Here is a 17567-nt window from a genome sequence, read left to right as displayed (position 1 = left end):
TTCCCACTCCCAGGTGTGTTTCACGCATCCGTGTGGGTCTTGTGGCTCAGCTGTAGTTTGGCTGTTTCCAGTTTTTTCCCTGTTGGTTTCCCTGCTGCTCTCTGTCATATTCCCCGTTCCCTTGATGACCTTATCTTTATCTTCAGCTGTGTTATTAAAGTGGGTGAAAAGGTATCAAGCCCATGCTTCCTCCGTTATGTTGGAGTTTATTCCGGGGTGATTTGTATTCTTGATTCTTTTAATTATTTACAACATTCCGCCCATCATCTTGTGTGTTTTGCTGTTCGCCCTATGTGGGAAGGGTAGGCCCAGACGTGGGTCCCATGCTCACTACGCCACTGGAGCCAAGCTATCCTGGCTAATGAGGGCTGAAAGCCCGAAACCAGTCTTAGGATGCTTTATTCTGGTCCAGGGCAGACATTGCTTGGCAGTTCAGTCTGGACTGTTCCCAAGATGCACAAGGTCAGGACTGATTTGTATATGGCCATGTCTGAACTGGGGTGGGGTGGCGTGGTGAGCAAAATAATGATGGATTAAACACAGATCTGTGATTGGGGTGAAAATTTTGCAAATATGCAACATTCCGTTTATCATCTTGTGTGTTTTGCTGTTTGCCCTATGTGGGAAGGGTATGCCCAGACGTGGGTCCCGTGCTCACTACGCCACTGGATTCAAGCTATCCTGGCTGATGAGGGCTGAAAGCCTGAAACCGGTCCTAGGATGCTTGATTCCGGTCCAGGGAAGACATGGCTTGGAGGTTCGGTCTGGACTGTTCCCATGAGGCACAGGGTCAGGACTGATTTGTACATGGCCATGTCTGAATTGGGGTGGCGTGGAGAGCAAAATAATGATGGATTAAACCCAGATCTGTGACTGGTGGTGAATGTTTTGCCACTGTGCAACATTCCATCCATCATCTTGTGCGTTTTGTGTTTGTAGTTGTCCACAATTGGTGCACAAGAGCATACTGGTTGCGGCGTTTTGAGCATATGAACTGCTTCCTGCCTTCTCTTTATAAGCCGTTGAGCTCTGATAGTTTCCAATCAATCCCTGAGATGGAATCAGCCATGGTTTGGAGAACTGTAAGCTGAAAATCCATATTATTAGATTGGTATTGTAGTTGTTATCCAGATTGATTCTGGGATTAAACTTTCAGTGTTGTTACCTTTCTCCAACCGCAGATTGTTGGTTGCTTCTTCAGATGGATGATGCGGGGCGGGTTTTACATTGTAAGAGGCAACAAGTTACTCCCATTCCTGTGTAGTTAGGAAAGTGGTTGATGTGGGCGGGATCGGCAGGGCACGGCATGCCCCTACTTCTTTTCTTGAAAAGATTCAGTTCCCCTACTTTTTCTTTTCAAAACCGTGTTCCAGCACGGCAGAAAATAGACAAGGCCTTCAGATAAGGCTCTGCTTTTGTGGCCGTTCGGGGACGGGCGGGACTGGCAGAGAAGAAAAATCACTCTGTCTCCTTTCTGCCCAGAGAAGACACTGACAATATCCACTTCTGCTCTGCTCTGGCAACTGCCCTCCTCCCCACTCTCTCTTCCTCTTATCCCCTCTCGTTCTTTGTAGCAGCCCCTCTTCACTTACTGAAAACCGTGACTTGAAGAAACGGTTCACAACCTCTCTTTCCTTCTTTCGTTTATTTGCCTCCCTGTGAAGTGGATGCCAGAAAGAAAAAAATACTTTTGATGGAAATGCCCTCTTTTTCTCACATTTTACTATTCCAAAGTGCAGCCTCGGGACGGAGAGAAATAAAAGGTTTAAAATATGAAAATAAATGCATAACTAAAGAAAACAAGACAGAGTGGTTGAAAAGTGACCAGATTGATTTTATTCACACCCAAACACATCAGCCTCACTTTTAAGAGTTTGTCAGTGAAGCGCTACTTTTGTTTTCTTGTCTTTCTTTGAAAAACATTGTTTTCCCTGGGTGGGGAAGTGCACCATTACTGGAGGCACTGCAATACCTGGTTGATGGGTGGATTGGAAAACAAAATGTGTATATTAGCTCTGTGTTTATAGAAGTGGTCTTTTAAAACCAGACTGCTTACGTTTTGTAGGATGTAAGCAATGAACATTGAAACAGGTCCTTTCTGGGCCCTGTAGTCATGTCCTTATCTTTTCAGGTAAAAGCACTCACTAATTTCTAAGTAGTGAGTGAGAAATTGTTAAGGTAACCATGTTGTTTCTGCTTACATTTCACATGCTTTACTTAATCTTGCAAATCCCTATGAGTGTTTGCTTTTTCCGGGATTTGTTTTTTAAACAGCATATTACTCTTGTCTGGTGCGTAAATTGAATTGAGCAACATCCAGGTGTTTATAGTGGGGCTCAATTACGTTGTAGCTAAAGGCAGTGAGAGTTTCTCTCAGTGGGGCAGTATGGTGTTCATTTGGGGTGAGGATGTGGCACTATTGCCAGAGCTGCTGAATTTGTAACTGGGGAATCAAGGTTCAGCCTTCATGACCAGTCCACCAGACCACTTTCCTGAAGGAGCATATTCGCATGCTAGACCTTAGAAGCCCTGGTGTCTTAACACCAGCAAGTGGACCCTTGTGGTGGCAAGTGTGGGTTAACCTTGAAGGCTTGTCCACCACAATCAATACTGAAGTTCATCTCCTGTCTTGCTGGCAGGCCTACGAAGCATCACACCCTAGAGCAACAGTGATCCAGTCACTGTGACTCTGTCACTGAGATCACAGGAACCTTGAGCAGGCTAGGGCGGTGCGAACAGTGTGACCGCACCTGGCACCTATTTCGGGTGGGGGTGTAGTGTTTGCAAATATATTATGGTTTTTAAAAAACTTGCTGGCTTCTGCCTGGCCTCCAGCATTTTTCAGCAACAATAAAAATGTCATGATAACTCCGGTGATTAATGCTCTTCCTAGAAAGAGTTTGGAGTTTTGTCTAGTGGAAGGGTTGATTCCTAGAAAGGTAGCACAGAGGGTGAATGTTACTGCTGCAAAGGACATGTAACATGCAGATCACAAAGTGCTCATAATGTTAACTAGGTGAGTTTGTTACTGCTTTTGTCAGAGAGTTCCTTTTGTTTCTTGCAGTTTATAAGTTAAAATCCTAACATAGAATAGTGAGCTATTACACTATACTGCCTACTAGTATGGTTGTCATGTGACTTCTACACCTTGTAGTCCTTTGTCTTATGTAACATTTCCTATACAGAGATTTACACATGTATAAATGATTGTCTCTAAGTAGTGTGTGTGATGTAAAGTACTCTGACACCGTACACTGGTATGAGTGGCACTGTAAATCAAATTAAACGCATCTAAGAAAGAGTGTGGTTGTGAAGCCTTGAGGGAAACTCTCAAAGCATGGTAGTGAGGGAGTCCGAGGCGTAGGTGGTCATTGGGGTGCACCAACAAACATTGTTGCACATGGCACCACCAGCACTAAAGCTGTCTCTGCCCTCGAGGCCAGTTCACCTCACCCACTGGTACCTCCATTGGCCTTGTTTCAGCAGTAGTAGCTGCAACTCACCAGGGATCGGAAATGCAGGATTTGCACGCACACCAAACTAAGTTTGCAAACTTCAGAGTCTCTCTGTTTCATGCACAAGCACTTTTAACATGTGCTACCTGCACTGGGGCCACTTGAATTATTCAGCAGTGTTGACTAAATTATGCAGCAAAAAAAGGTTGCAGCATAATGCAATATATTTTCTCATACTTTATTATTTTAATATTTTTACACATGTTAAGTCTCTGCAAAGATTCTGCCTCATTAGTACCGGTGTAACATACAAATGCAGCAGTGAGAAAGGTTATCAGTCAACCTTTGCAAAGGGCCGTCCACTTTGCAGCAACACAGGTCACTTTTTTTAGTAACTTTTTGTCCGTTTGAGCTACAAAAATGATTAGTTAAAACTGTAAGATTATGCAGTGGATGATCTATTATGTGGCAAATATGGCAGAGCCATAATTATATAGAAAACATTTTCGAACTAGGATATTTTGCCATCATGTTTGAACTGCTCTTGTGGAAGAAGGGAGAAGTGCTGCTGACAGAAACTGAATGGCTCGGAGAGAATTGGCTTGCGATTCCACTTTTAAGCATATTTTGAACATTGTGTGATTGGAAATATATCCCACTTTGTAAATTTATTTAAATGCCAATAACTCATATTAAACCTTAAATGAACAAGTGTATCCACTGGTTGAATTAAATAACACAATAAACTGTAACTGGCCAGTGAAATGCCAAACAAATACTAAAAATTGGTGTGTTTTGAACATTCTGGCCACACCTCTGACTCCGCCCACTGATCCAATCCTTGGGTCTCCGCCCACAGTTCCCAAAATTTTGTTTACCGACTTCGACCACTGGGTGGGTCCGTAAGGACCCTAGGGTCCACCCAGTTAACAATGTCTGTTTGGTTTGAGTTTTTCACAATACGTTTATCTGACTGACTGTATGTATCCAGTTCGGGAGGTCTGCACGCCTTCAGACAGCCAAACAAACTTTTTTGCACTACAGGCCGTGTCCTTGATGTTGCAAGGTGTCCTCAACGATCGTTTGTCACCATCTCTGCCAACTCTAACCCCTCTTAGGCTGCTAGCCTCACCATTTTTCAGGATGGTTAAGTCCTCCGTTGCCGTTATTTTCCCAGGAGAATGTTGGGAGCTGTTTCTTACACATGATGAAGGCTCAGCTGGCTTGGTGTTAGTTGATGGTCTGCAATCGAGTTTGCCTGGTTGGAGAGGTGTTTGCAGCCCATATATGTTCACAGTGTTAGAGCAGATTGCTATTCCAGGGTCTTTCAGAAAGGAACCTTTTGTATAGATCTTAGATTGATAAGTACATAACTTTTTTCCTCTGGGGCATCCCTTCGAAGGTTATAAGATCTTCTGATTCTTGACCCCTAGGTGGTGGTGTACAGTCAGTTGTGGTTTGAATATTGATTGTCGCTGAACCATAGGCTTTACACATGCCACTCCTCTCCGCAGTTAGGCTTTTGGGAGCGCCCCTACTAGGTTTTGTGAGATCAGTTGTACCTGTACTTGTCTTGTCATGGTCTTTTTCATGGGCCATCCCTAATTGAAAGACTTCCTTAAGGTCGGTTTTTCTCCTTTTTTATTTGAGTTTAAGCCCTAGGAGTGGTTGCCATACTCTGCCGGTCCTCATGGTGCCACCTTGTTGTCTAATATTATCGATGCTTAATCAAGACACCAACGGAAAATGAAGGCTAGGGGGTCGGAGCAGAGAGCAGGGCACGCTGGCTGACCGCAAGCCTCAAGCCGCTCTCAACTTGGTTGGGCCGCTTCCTCAGTCTTGCAGGGCTCACACTCAGCGGCCGCTGTTAGTGATGGCCGCTCTCTCTTCCCTTACTCACTTCTTATTCACCTCTTGCTGGAGTCTCCTCCAGTTCCAGTCCTAGTTCCAGGTCTCAGATCCCAGGACCCAAGACCCCTTCCAGCACTTCCAGCACTCCCTCTCTCCCGCTCTCCCGGCCTCCTTTGGCTCATTGACTCACAGTTGCTCTCTGTTGGACACTGTTGGATGCTGTTTAGACGCTGTTGGTCAGAAGCTGCAGGTCTGCTCAGTGTGCTTAGAGCCCTCGGTGCCCCTTCAATATCCCTCAGTATCCCTCAGCAAGTTCAGCCCTGCACAATCCCACTTAGACCCACTGTGCGCTATTCTCTGCTGGCAGTGATGTCCGCTGTGGGGGCTGCACCGGCAACGGGCAACGGGACAGGAAACGCAGTGCTACCCCCGACTGGCTGGTGTGCTAAAAGGGCAAATGAGGGAGCAGCTGGTGCTCACCCGCATATGCAGGTCCTGCTGTTGGCTGGCTGTCTGGCTATTGCACTCGCGGAAGGGAGCAAAACACACAACTCTGCACGTGCCGCCATGCTGCGCCAAGCAGCACCGCACAGATCTATGCAGCACAGCGCAGGGCCGGGCCTTACCGGCAGCAAGGATGGCAAGGCAGACTGCAGGCTTCAAGCCTTTGGGTTGAGCGAGGAAACTGGGAAGCGGCCCGGCGCTCTCAGAAACTCCTGGTCAGCCGCGCAAGTCTGCAGGCTCCTCCTCCTCGGCTACATCTTGCTACATCTTGTCTCATCTACGCTAGAGAACCACTGAGCATTATAGCCATCAGGCAGTAGGGCAGTTCTTATGCTGATTCTTCCACAGGTCCAGAAGTGTTCGGATGAGTAGTTCTGAGGATTTGCTTTTTATACATGTTACCAGGCTTTGTGTGGGGGAAATCCCTGACTAGCCCCAAAACTGGTTCTGGTCACTACTTCCCTTTCCCCTGCGTTGGGCTCCAAACTGTCTAGGGTGGGAAAAGGCCATAGAAGGCCTGGTATCATTTATGTGTTTTGTGATCAAGGTTCTTTGAAATGCATTCAAGGCAGGGTACAGCTCCTCCCAAGCCATTCTGCCAGGAGGACCCTCTCCCAACTACACCGAGGTCCCATTTTTCATGATCTGGGACCAATACACATTCTTGATGGGGAACTATAGTCAGGCCTAGGCAGCTGGAAACTCCCAGAAACTCCTCAGAAACTTTGGGTCAGAAACGTTAACTTTCTTACAGTAGCATTTTAAAAATTATAATCTAAAATTCGACTTTACCATTAAACTCGATTTTAAATTACAATTCATATGAACATTAACTTCATTTTTCTTTCTGGTCCCAATCTGAAGTTAGCATTCATTTAATGTAATAAGCTAATCCAGTCTTAGCCTATGGGAGAGATAGGCCTTGGGATAGTGAAAATTACTTGAGGAGTATTTCACTGTCAGGACATTTACAACTTAAACACGTCTTCAACTTTTTAAATACCTTGCACCTTCCCCTATATGTTTTGAGGTCCTAATTTAGGGATGATTTATAAATATTAAAAAGTAGGTTTTAGACTTGGAAAAAGGTTTATTTTGCCAAGTCAAATTAACAGTTTAAAACTGCCCCACAGGATGCAGTGGAAGGCCTGAGACATGTTTTACAATGCTATTTTAGTTGGTGGCACAATGTGTGCTGCTGTTGACTCATAGCATTTAATTTACAAGTCCTAAGTACATGTAGTACTATTGACTAGGGATTTAAAAGTAAACTATATGTACCTTTTAGGTGTAGACCAATTTTATTATGTTTAAAGTAGAGATCATATGCGCCTTACCACTATTTAGTAAGGAAAATGCCCACAGAGTTCTAAAAGTCAACAGAATCTGGTTCAGCAAAAGAAGGCAGAAACAGGTAAAAATCTGGGGTTGCCTGCAGAAAGGGGCAGGTCCAAGATGACCCCCCTCCAGCCTAAATCTAGGGTACATATGAGGCAATGGGCCATTAGTTGCACAAGTAATGGGTCCACATTTGCCCTCATCTCAGAACTAAATGCTCCATTATAGTGCTTGACTCTATCAGGGTAGTGGAGCAGAGCAGTCCAAACCCTACTCATGGGAGGTGGTGTGGGCTAGTAATCACCTTTTGCTGGCACAGAATAATAATACTCAATGAATAAATGTCCAGTCTGTGTTTATTCTTTGGAAAAGGGAAAAGTACATTTCTTACAGCCACTCTACCAAATATTATGCAGCAATTTACAAATATGCGTAAAGCTGGTGCAAATAACTTTGATGACATTGCATAAACACTTTTGACCCCTTAAAGGGTCATATAAAAACATCAAGTAAGTCCATTGTCTTGGTCAGAAGTAAAAGCTCAACAAATCATATGTCAAAAACATCATCATTTTAGGTATAAAATGTGACAATCAATAATAACCATGTGTAAATGCACGTATTAGTGTTAATACAGCATATGCACTTTGATCAGTAATCACTGTCAACATTGTTATTTCAATAAAGCATTTAATAATGATCATAACATGTGTCTGTGTGTTTTTTATAGACTTTCCAATAATGAAAACACAATAAAAAAAAAACAGCCAATAGAGACCATCATTTGTTGATCACAAATGTGCAACCATTAATCTAGTCCCTGGGAGGCACTGTGCAACATGTATCTTTCTTTAGACACCTTCAGAGAACAATAACTATAACCATAGACATGGCTCCTATATGTTGCTGCACCCCCAACTGCAGAGCTCCAGCTCCAACCTGGGGAATGCTTGATAAACTAAGGAAAATCCTGGGTTGATTCTTCTTTTGAAGCGCTTACAAACATAGGGCTAGTGCATTTCAAAAGTGTCTAAATTTTTTAGCTCAAGCCCAGTAGGGCATTTTGGGGCGCCCCATCGGGAGTGTGCATATTTGATGAGTGGCTGTCCCGCAACTCCGTAGAGAGTCACTGTCTTTCTCCTTTTTCATTGTTGTTAGGCAGTCTTGTGTTGCACTGCTTTTTCTTTTTGCTTGGGGGTGCATGCTCCAACCTGGGCACCCCATGCCTCCAGCCTGCCCCGGGCTATCCCAGCGGCTCCCCACATGGGCAGCACTTCTTCCGCTGCCCACAGGAGCTGGCTGCTTTTCTTTCCTGCCCACTCCTGCAGGCAGGACACTGGATACTGTGGCAGCCGCATCCTTCCCTCAGACATAGGCCTAGGGAGCAGGACAGCACTCCCCTGCTCCTCTCATTACTGCAGGGGCACTGGAAGGGAATTCTGACTCCCTTCTCTTCTCTCTAGGGGAAGAGCAATGGAATTCCCCCATTATCCTCTGCCATTGAGGCCAGGAGTTGGGGTCCTGGGTCCCCATCTTTAAACTGGCCTGGGGGTTGGGGTCCCCAGGCCCTCTGGTCACTGGGGAGGGGGCCCCATGCAGGCACCCTTCTGGCATGAAATAAATAAATGGACTCCATGTGGTGACTCCCTGGCCCACCCTGCAGGTAATGAGGAATGCTGCAGAGAAGCTGTATGCCCTCTGATTGTGTTGTTGGGGGATCAAAGGTCATATCCTTCAGCAGAGGATATCTTTGGCCCTATTGTGCCATTTTGCTCCCTCTTAGAGTTTATTCTGATCCTGGTGGTGAGCGGTAGCCATCTCGAGCACTTTCCTGTGGCATCCTGGCCTTTCAGGTGACAGACTGTGCAGGGAGCTGGTTCCACTGGCTCCCTGTGCGAGCCTTTCTTCTTTTTCTCCTCTGGAGCTTCTCTCTTTCTTAACGCTGATCTAGTCTTTCTCCCAACTAGCCCTTAGGGATAAGGCAACCAGCCTCGGCAGTCCTGGGGAGGGAGAGAACAACTAGCCTGGGAGTAACTATAGTCAGAGTCCTTAGTCAAGATGGACATCAGTGGCTTCCTCATTCCACTTGTCCACAGCTGCTATTTCCAGTCCCAAATATACAGCAGAAAATCACAACCAAGAGATAGCTCTCACCCTTGTGCAATACCTTTTAAGTGGGGATGGAAGGTTCCAGAAGCAGGATACTCTGGCCTATGGTGGGGTGCCACATCACCTCTCTGCCCTTGCCTCAACTGTAGTGCGGAGCAAGCTAGAACAATTCAAAATTGCGGCGCCCAGGAGTTACTAGTCACATCTGCTCTGTGGGCCTCAGCTCCACTCCTTCCTGATGTCACTGCCAAGACCTTTCCCCCTAAACTTCAACGGGAGCCCCTCCTGTGTTGGCGCCAGAGATCACTGATTCCTCCTTTGTTCAGTGGGCTTTGTGCTAGCCCATTCATTATACAGGGTGACAGCTGATTGATTGATGCAGATACTTTATCTACATCCCTTTAGTCCTCCGGAGTTGAGTGAAAAACTGTTGATTACTCCATTTGTGTGGGAGGCCTTTGATCCTGCTTCTGGGAAGAATTGTAATTAATTTGGCACAGCAAGGTGAGAAAAGGCCTGGCCTCTGATCCTGAGCTAAGCTAGAGAATTTTGACAATCCAGGACAACTCATAAACTGCACAGATATGCACAGATATCATTTTGGAACTGTCATATTTGCTTCTGGTACAGATTCTACCCCAGTTTCATAAGTCACTGGACTCTGTATGCCACATGGGAAGTGAAGCTGCACTCTATGGCAGTTTTTCCCATAGGTGTATAATGGTATCACTGTAGACAGAACAGTAATCCACACTGACTTTCCCTATGAGTGTACAGTAACATTATAAAACCTACCCCAGGCCATTATGCAATCTTGCAGAGTTCCCTCTGTGCCAGGTTTCCTGTGCACGGTTACTGGGCTGCACACAATAGCAGTCTCCCACACACATCCCTGAAATGTGTCTATACACTTGTGCATGTGTGTTCATGTGAAATCAGTCAAGTGCCCCTTACTCTTGCTGCACATCACAAGCGTTATCTTTAAAAGTGGACACTGCCGGTAAACATGCGCAATCCATTTACTGTGAGTTTACCGTGCATAAGTCACTGGTTGCCAGGCTCACCCACGGTAAAAAAGATCAAAAACCAAGTGATCAAAAAGAAAATAATCTGGGTGGATTTGATGTGATTCTCTACTTTAAAAAAAAATATTTTTATTCGAGTCCCCCCCCCCCATTTTTGTTGTACAGAGCACATAAGAAAATTCAGTACAGTTTAACATGCAAGGATTGTCACAAATCATACAAAGATATGAACAAAGAACAAAAATACAGGTAAAGGCAAAACAAGGAAAAAAAATGTATTAGTTCCTAGATCCCTTTGTTTTCTATCCTACCCCGGATCTCTCTCCTTCCACCTCTGTATACGGTCCCGTAGTATCATTAGCCATTGGTGGAACGTAGGTGGTAGACGATCCAGCCATGCTGTAGCAATGCGCAGCCTTAAGACAGCCATAGCCACAAAGATGAAATACTCATGGTTGGTCTGGCTAGCATTGTCCTCTATTCCGAGGAGTACAACTGAAGGTGTTAAGATGATTTCTATCCTTAGTGATCTTTTAAGAAATACTTCAATTTCCTCCTGGGTCATTTTTAAATGGGTACAAGTAGCAAACATATGGGCTAAGTCAGCCTCAGTGCTATCACATCTTGGACACGTAATGCCAGCTACCCCTCCCCATTGTGCCATCCTGGATGGGGTATAATACAGAAAGTACAGTGTCTTAAAATGTTGTGCCTGGAGCGATGCTGAACACAGTAGTTTCTGCCCTAGTTTCAGTGATCTACGGAAATTTTCCTTCTCTACGCCCAGCTTCTGCATCCATTTACCTTCATATTTTTCCAAATCATCTGCTTGGTGCTCTAGTAATTCGAAATAAAATCTTTTACTTGTACAGTCTGTACCGGCCTGTATAGTATCCAAAATGGAATTCATTGCGAATCCCGCCGGCCCTCCAGTTTGTGTCAGGATAAAGCTTCTGATTTGCAGATACTTAAAGAAATGGGTTGCGTCTAGTCCGTATATTGCCTGTAAACTGTTAAACTGCATCACCCCCTGCGGTCCTATCAGATCACCCATTTTGCTAATCCCATGATTTCCCCATTCAGAGAATACTACTCCTGAAAATATATCTCCACGGAAATTAGGATTAGGATTATTACTCAATCTGGTGTAAGCATTATACCTGCCTAGGCCATTTCGCAAAGGAAGTCCAGATCTTATGGGTGGCCATAACCATTTTAAATTTAGTTCTCTTGAAGTAGCTATACTATGTAAACTTTAGTAAGAGGTTCTCAGCTTGATCTCCTAGTACTAGTGAATAGATTGCCAAAGTTCTGAACTCATCATGTCCTTCGCTCTCTGCCCCTCCAAGTAAGCCTGCCATGTATTGGAGGGATGCTGCCCAGTAATATAGTTTTAGATCAGGTAGGGCCCACCCCCCTCGCTCGGCAGTGCCATATATCTGAGCGCCCTTCGAGTCTTTCAATGTGTCCACACAAATCGGTTTACCATGTGCTCAAGAGCCTTAAACCACTTGGCTTCAAACAGTAAAGGTATGGCCCTGAATAAATACAGAAACTTCAGGAGAAAGATCATTTCGACTATAGTGGATCGGTCTACTATCGAGAAATGTATATTATGTAGCCTGTCTAAGTCCTTCTTGGCTTTATTTATTATCGGTGATATGTTTAACTCCACAAGGTTATCTAAGTCTGGCGTTATTGTTACCCCTAAATATACTCCACTTTGCACCACCCGGTGATCTGTGCAATCCACCTTGCTGTTTTTAATAATTTGTGTTTTTGCAGTATTGAGTACATAGCCAGACACTTCGCCAAATTGTTGCGCCTCTGCCTCAACCAAGGCTATAGCTTCTGTGGGTTTGGGTGTGACAATTGCCACGTCGTCGGCGTAGGCCAGAATTTTGCATTGGCCCCTGTAAGTCTCTACTGGGCAGGTGTTATCATTTAGATCTATACGCCTTATATATGGGTCCATGTAGATGGCGAACAGGAGCGGGGAGCAGGGGCACCCCTGTCGTGTACCCCTCTTTATCTGTAATGGTAGCATGTACCCTGCATTTACTCTTATACAAGCAGATGGTTCTGCATATAGTACCTGTAGAGCTTTCACCAGGCCCCACAAATCCCACCCTTCTCAAAATAAACGAAAAAAGAAAGTCCCAGGAGACCCGATGGAAAGCTTTTTCAGCATCTAATAACATCACTGCGAGCAGGTCTCCTGCAACCTCTGCAACATCAAATAAAGTAATGACCTTTCGGGTATGCTGAGTGGTACCCCTCCCTGGTATAAACCCATGCTGATTAATACTGACCAGAGAATCTCCCTTACTTGTCCCGTGGACACATTCTGCCTTGTGCGAATACCAAGGGTGCGGCCAACAGTTTCATTGAATTCATAACCCCTTTCTCTATTCGCTAGACATGTTTTAGCCGCCTTGTTAGCTATACTCTCCTCCGCCTCCATCTTTGCTTTCGCTATTCTAATCAATAACCACATTCTGAGTTAGTCCTCCTCTGCCTCTGCCACCACTTGGACGAGCTCTGCCTCCCTTTGTCTATCCCTCCTTCGGCTCGCTACGCTAAAGCTTATCGTCTCCCCTCGTACGGCCGCCTTAAAGGAGTCCCACATATTCCCAGTTGCCGTACTACCTCTATTAATGTCCAAAAAGCTCCTAATCCAGATATTCATATGCGTAATATAAGCATCATCTTTTAACAACCCTCTCTCGAATGTCCAGACGCGAGCCGGACCCGTAATCACACCAACATTTAACGTTAAAATCAAGGGGTTGTGGTCGGAGATTATACGAGGAAGTCTCTCAATTTTAACTTTGGATTGTAAGGAATTTGAAACAAAAAAATAATCTAGTGTGGCACAGACTTTGGGCCCGATTATGATGGCGGTTTTCCCGCATCCTCCGGGCTGGCGGAAGCCACCGCTGGCCCGGAGGATGCGGGAAAACCGCTGCGGACTGAAAAAGACCCCCCGCCAGATTAGGTAGGCTGGGGGATCGTTTTTCAGTCTGCAGCTTTTCTGCCGCGGTCGCCTTCTGACCGCGGCGGAAAAGCAATAACATGGCTGGCGGTGTCTATAAGACACCGCCAGCCATATTATGATGGAATAGGAAGTATGCTTTTCCACGGCGGCTTTTCTGCCGTGGAAAAGCATACGGACCTACACTTCGGTGGCCCGTTGCGGGACCCCTGGGTGAAGGGGGGGTGGGGGGTGCACATGGGGGGTACCTATGGTACCCCCTGCATTTGTATACAGAAATCGGCAGGCACCGCACGGTGCCGGCCGCTTTTTGCATACTAACGCAATCTATGCATTTATACCATTGCGGCGGATGCAGCTTGAAGCCGCACCCGCCGCAATGGTAAATATAGAGGATGTGACCGCCAGGGTGGCGGTCACATCCTAATTGCACAGGAGGGAACTCCGCACGCCATGCAGAGGTTCCCTCCTACACTATGGTGGCGGACGGACTCAGGTCCGTCGCCATCATAATCGGCTCTGAGCCGAGTGATAGGTAAATCCCTGCTCGGCAGGCTTTAGGGCCCCCATACATCCACTAGCGCATTATTCCTTGTGAGATTATATAATGACTGCCAGACTCTCTTTTTCCTACCCTAGTACCCCCCGCCAAAGGCCATTCCCAGTCCTCCTGCCCCATTAATATTAAAATCCTCGACCAGAATGACAGTGGGGGACCAGGTGGCTAGCTCCAGATCCAAAAAGTCCAGAATATCCAGATCATCTTCCGTCGAGCCATATATGCAGCCTAAAGTGACCCACTCCTCATTGGCTTAAAAATACAGGGTTCACTACGCAAGGTGAACAAACTCTATGCAGATATGGCAGCTATGGTCACTGAGGTGGAAGCAAGAACTGAGAGACTCGAGGAGGATGTTGGGAAGTGGAATCAGTTTAAAAACGAGCAGGAAAAGATGGCGTAGGATGTGCATTGGAAACTTGAGGACTATGAAAATCGACAGCGGAGAAACAATGTCAGACTATTGGGGGTCACGGAAGGGAAAGAGGGGCAGGATGTGCGGGCATTTGTTGTTAGTTTACTTAAGGGGGCTTTCCCAGAGTTGTCTGCCTGGAATTGGGAGAATGAGATACAAAGATCTCATAGGTTTCCTATGGTGCAAAGAAAAGGACCAGCAACTGATAAACCAAGGGTGATTCTGATATATGTAGGACATTTTCTAATAAGGCAGGAAATTATGGATAAAGCTAAACCTGAGGCCAGGCGGTCCTATAATGGCACGATGTTCTTTGCCCGCCCAGATTTCTGTCATGCGACAATGGAAAGAAGGTGGCGCATGAGGCAAATGATAACCCCTTTTCAAAATATGGGCTGTGAGGCCTATCTAATGTTTCCATGCCGCCTCAAAGTCATAGATAGCGGGCAGATTAAGATCTTCTTCTCAGAAATTAAAGCTCAGGCGTATCTGGATGAGATGAAAAGAAGGAAAGGAGGCTCAAAGTCCATGACGGTGGCCCTGAGGCATCCGAAGTAACAAGGTGTAATATTAGGAAAAGGATATGGCTAAAGTTTGGATAAAACTGGCAGCGGTAGCACTTAGCAGTGTACATTACAGAGGCACGTGAAGGCTTTAATAGGAGCAGGGGTAGGAGGGGCGGGTGGCACTTGGGGCTACAGCTGTCACGCATAGGTCAGGACTGACCTATTTGCCTGTAAGGGGGGGCTGGGAGGGGGGAGGGGGTGAGGTACAAGGCATATTTTTTTTAGGTTGGGTTACTACATGCAGGGAAGCACTGAGAAAGCTGGGGTGTTTGACTGGGTGAATGCATTGCAACAAGGGAGAAATGACAAAATACTGTTTGTTACTGATCTGAGCCTGATGGGATACTTACTTGATGTGCATTAATGAGTATACATATAGTTACGGTCAATGTTTGTGGCCTAAATGATCGCACCAAAAGGCAGCGGGTTGCAACATGGTTAAGATCTTTAAATGCGGACTTGGTCTGCCTACAGGAAAACCATATAGAGGGAGAACAAGGTCCTCTATTAGAACAACTGGGATTCTCCGTATTAGCATATTCTAAGCAAGGGGCTAAAAACAGAGGAGTGGTAATACTAGCGAAACGCAGAGATGTTATAATAAGGAGAAAGCTCAAAAACCGATGGGGGAGATGGGTACTTATAGAAGATGTGAATCCCTACTAATGTGATAGAATGTGGACAATTGCCTTCTTCTCCTGCAGTGTCCTTGGCAGTTCTATGTCCTTCTGAATCTAGTTAGATCCCGCGGCCAACACTCTTCTGAGCCACTGCTCTGACCCATGGGGAACCCTTCTCCTCATCTGTGGACCCCATCTGCTAGACTCCTTACCTTAGTTTGCACACAGATGCATCCCAGTACGCAGACAAGAGCACCAACTCCAACAAGGTGATGAGGCCATTCTGCCCATGGATCAGACTTCTGTTCCCAACCCAAGGACACCTCTGCGCTTAAAAAGAATAACCAATAGAGGCCTCACTTACAGCCTTGGGGATGACAGGGAGTCCCATACTCCCACTTGAGGTGTACAGTCAGGCAGCAACATATGGATCACCTGCAGTGGACTCTGCACTCACTTCAGCGATTCTTTTAAAGCCCGGAAGCGGTTGTGGATTATGCAGCATGCTTATAAAGTACCAGTTACAGCGCTGATACCGGAGGTTCCAAAACGTTGGAACTCAACCTATTACATGCTGTAATGTCTGTTTGAACAGTACTAACAGATCAATGACTATGAGGGGGTGCAATTGGGAAAGATATGGCCTTGGAAGCAGACAAGTGGGTTCTAGTTAAATGCCTGACACACATGCTACTCCCTTTTGAGGTTTTCATATGGGAAGTTGCAAGGAGGATAGTACGATGGGCCAAGCTATCCTGTTGTTGCATCTGCTATAGGGTCGGATAAAGAAGGTGTCTAAAGGGTTTGTATTTGCAGATGTGAACGACAAACTGAAGTGAATGCCAGGGTTGAGAGCTTAATATTTCCCGTGGCTTACAATATAAGGCTGCAACAGGATATTATCTCATCCAAAGAGTTCATCTTTGCCTCACTACTTGATCAACAATACAAAACAATTCTGCCCACTTTCATTCCTTTTTCTGAAGGGGATGTTTAAAAATATAAAAAATGGATTGTTGAACAAGCCGGACACCTGGAAGAACTCTGCAGTTCTTCTAGAGAGGTTGGTCTTGTCTTGCAGCAGCCTATGCCAGCAACCAAAACACTGAAAGCAACAGCAAAAGAAGGATCAGACGCAACTTCTGTATTGGATTGGTATCAAATGGTAAGGCTTAAGTCCAGTGCAGAGGTGATGGCAAAAGATGACGAGCATGTGGCAGCACCAATTACCTTTCAGAGGATATTCCAGGAGTATCTGGAGGATCCAAAATTGGACTATGTGGATCAAAACCCATTGATGTATTGTTATGGGAAGATCAACCAATGGCCAGAGCTCAGCAGGCTAGCAATAAAATATCTGGCTTGTCCTGTAGTCAGTGTGTCTGGTAAGCATGTGTTCAGTGAAGCTGGCACATTTTTTACAGTGAGAAGGACCAGTCTCTCACCTCAAAATGTTGAGAGATTGACCATGATCAAAATTGACTGACATTTCATACCGCACAATTACACCATTCCTGAAACAGCACAGGAGGAGGATTTGTCAGATTCAAGTGTGTTAGCTGACCAACATCTGGGTGAACCACCTGAGTTTGAAGTTGAACTCTACTTCCCAGACTGAGTATGCCAGTGCCACCATAGAACTTATTAATTATTTCTCATTGAGACTTCTTTCTTTGCAAAAAAAGTAGCTAGTGGAACATTATGCTGGTGTCAGATTAATGCTGCCCCACCTTTTTTTAGTCACATATATGGCAGAATTGCAGATGGACCAGTGTGCAGTGGAGAAGCCATCACAATTCCTTTAGGAAATTGGAGACAACGTCTGCCTCCCTCGCAGGCCTATTCTTTTTTGCATCACTTAGTAGGGTTTCTCCAGAAGATAGTTGATATACAAGAGTAATAATACCAAATGTGTTGCCTGCATAAAAGATACAATTATATACCTACTACCTAACCTACCTGTGATTGAATTGGAAGAGGTAACTACAACTAGTGATGATTGATGATTTATGTGGTGGGAGACAGTGAGGGAGGATGTTAAATTAATAGAAAACTTGATTTCAATTAATTTCAATGTTTGGTGCCTGATTTGTGATTATTTTTCCTGAAGGTGATTGGCCTTTACAAACT

General features: G+C 45.4%; 1 long non-coding RNA gene across 1 annotated transcript in view; it reads left to right on the top strand.

The window, feature by feature from the left end:
* Positions 1–17567, top strand: part of LOC144766724 (uncharacterized) — a 103037-nt gene that overhangs the window by 23221 nt on the left and 62249 nt on the right. The gene's annotated exons all lie outside the window — the stretch shown is intronic.

The sequence above is a fragment of the Lissotriton helveticus genome, chromosome 7 (assembly GCF_964261635.1).
Source record: "Lissotriton helveticus chromosome 7, aLisHel1.1, whole genome shotgun sequence".
In the NCBI taxonomy this organism is placed as follows: domain Eukaryota; kingdom Metazoa; phylum Chordata; class Amphibia; order Caudata; family Salamandridae; genus Lissotriton; species Lissotriton helveticus.
Note: the sequence above shows the minus strand (reverse complement) of the source record. Positions and strands in the feature narration are given on the sequence as shown.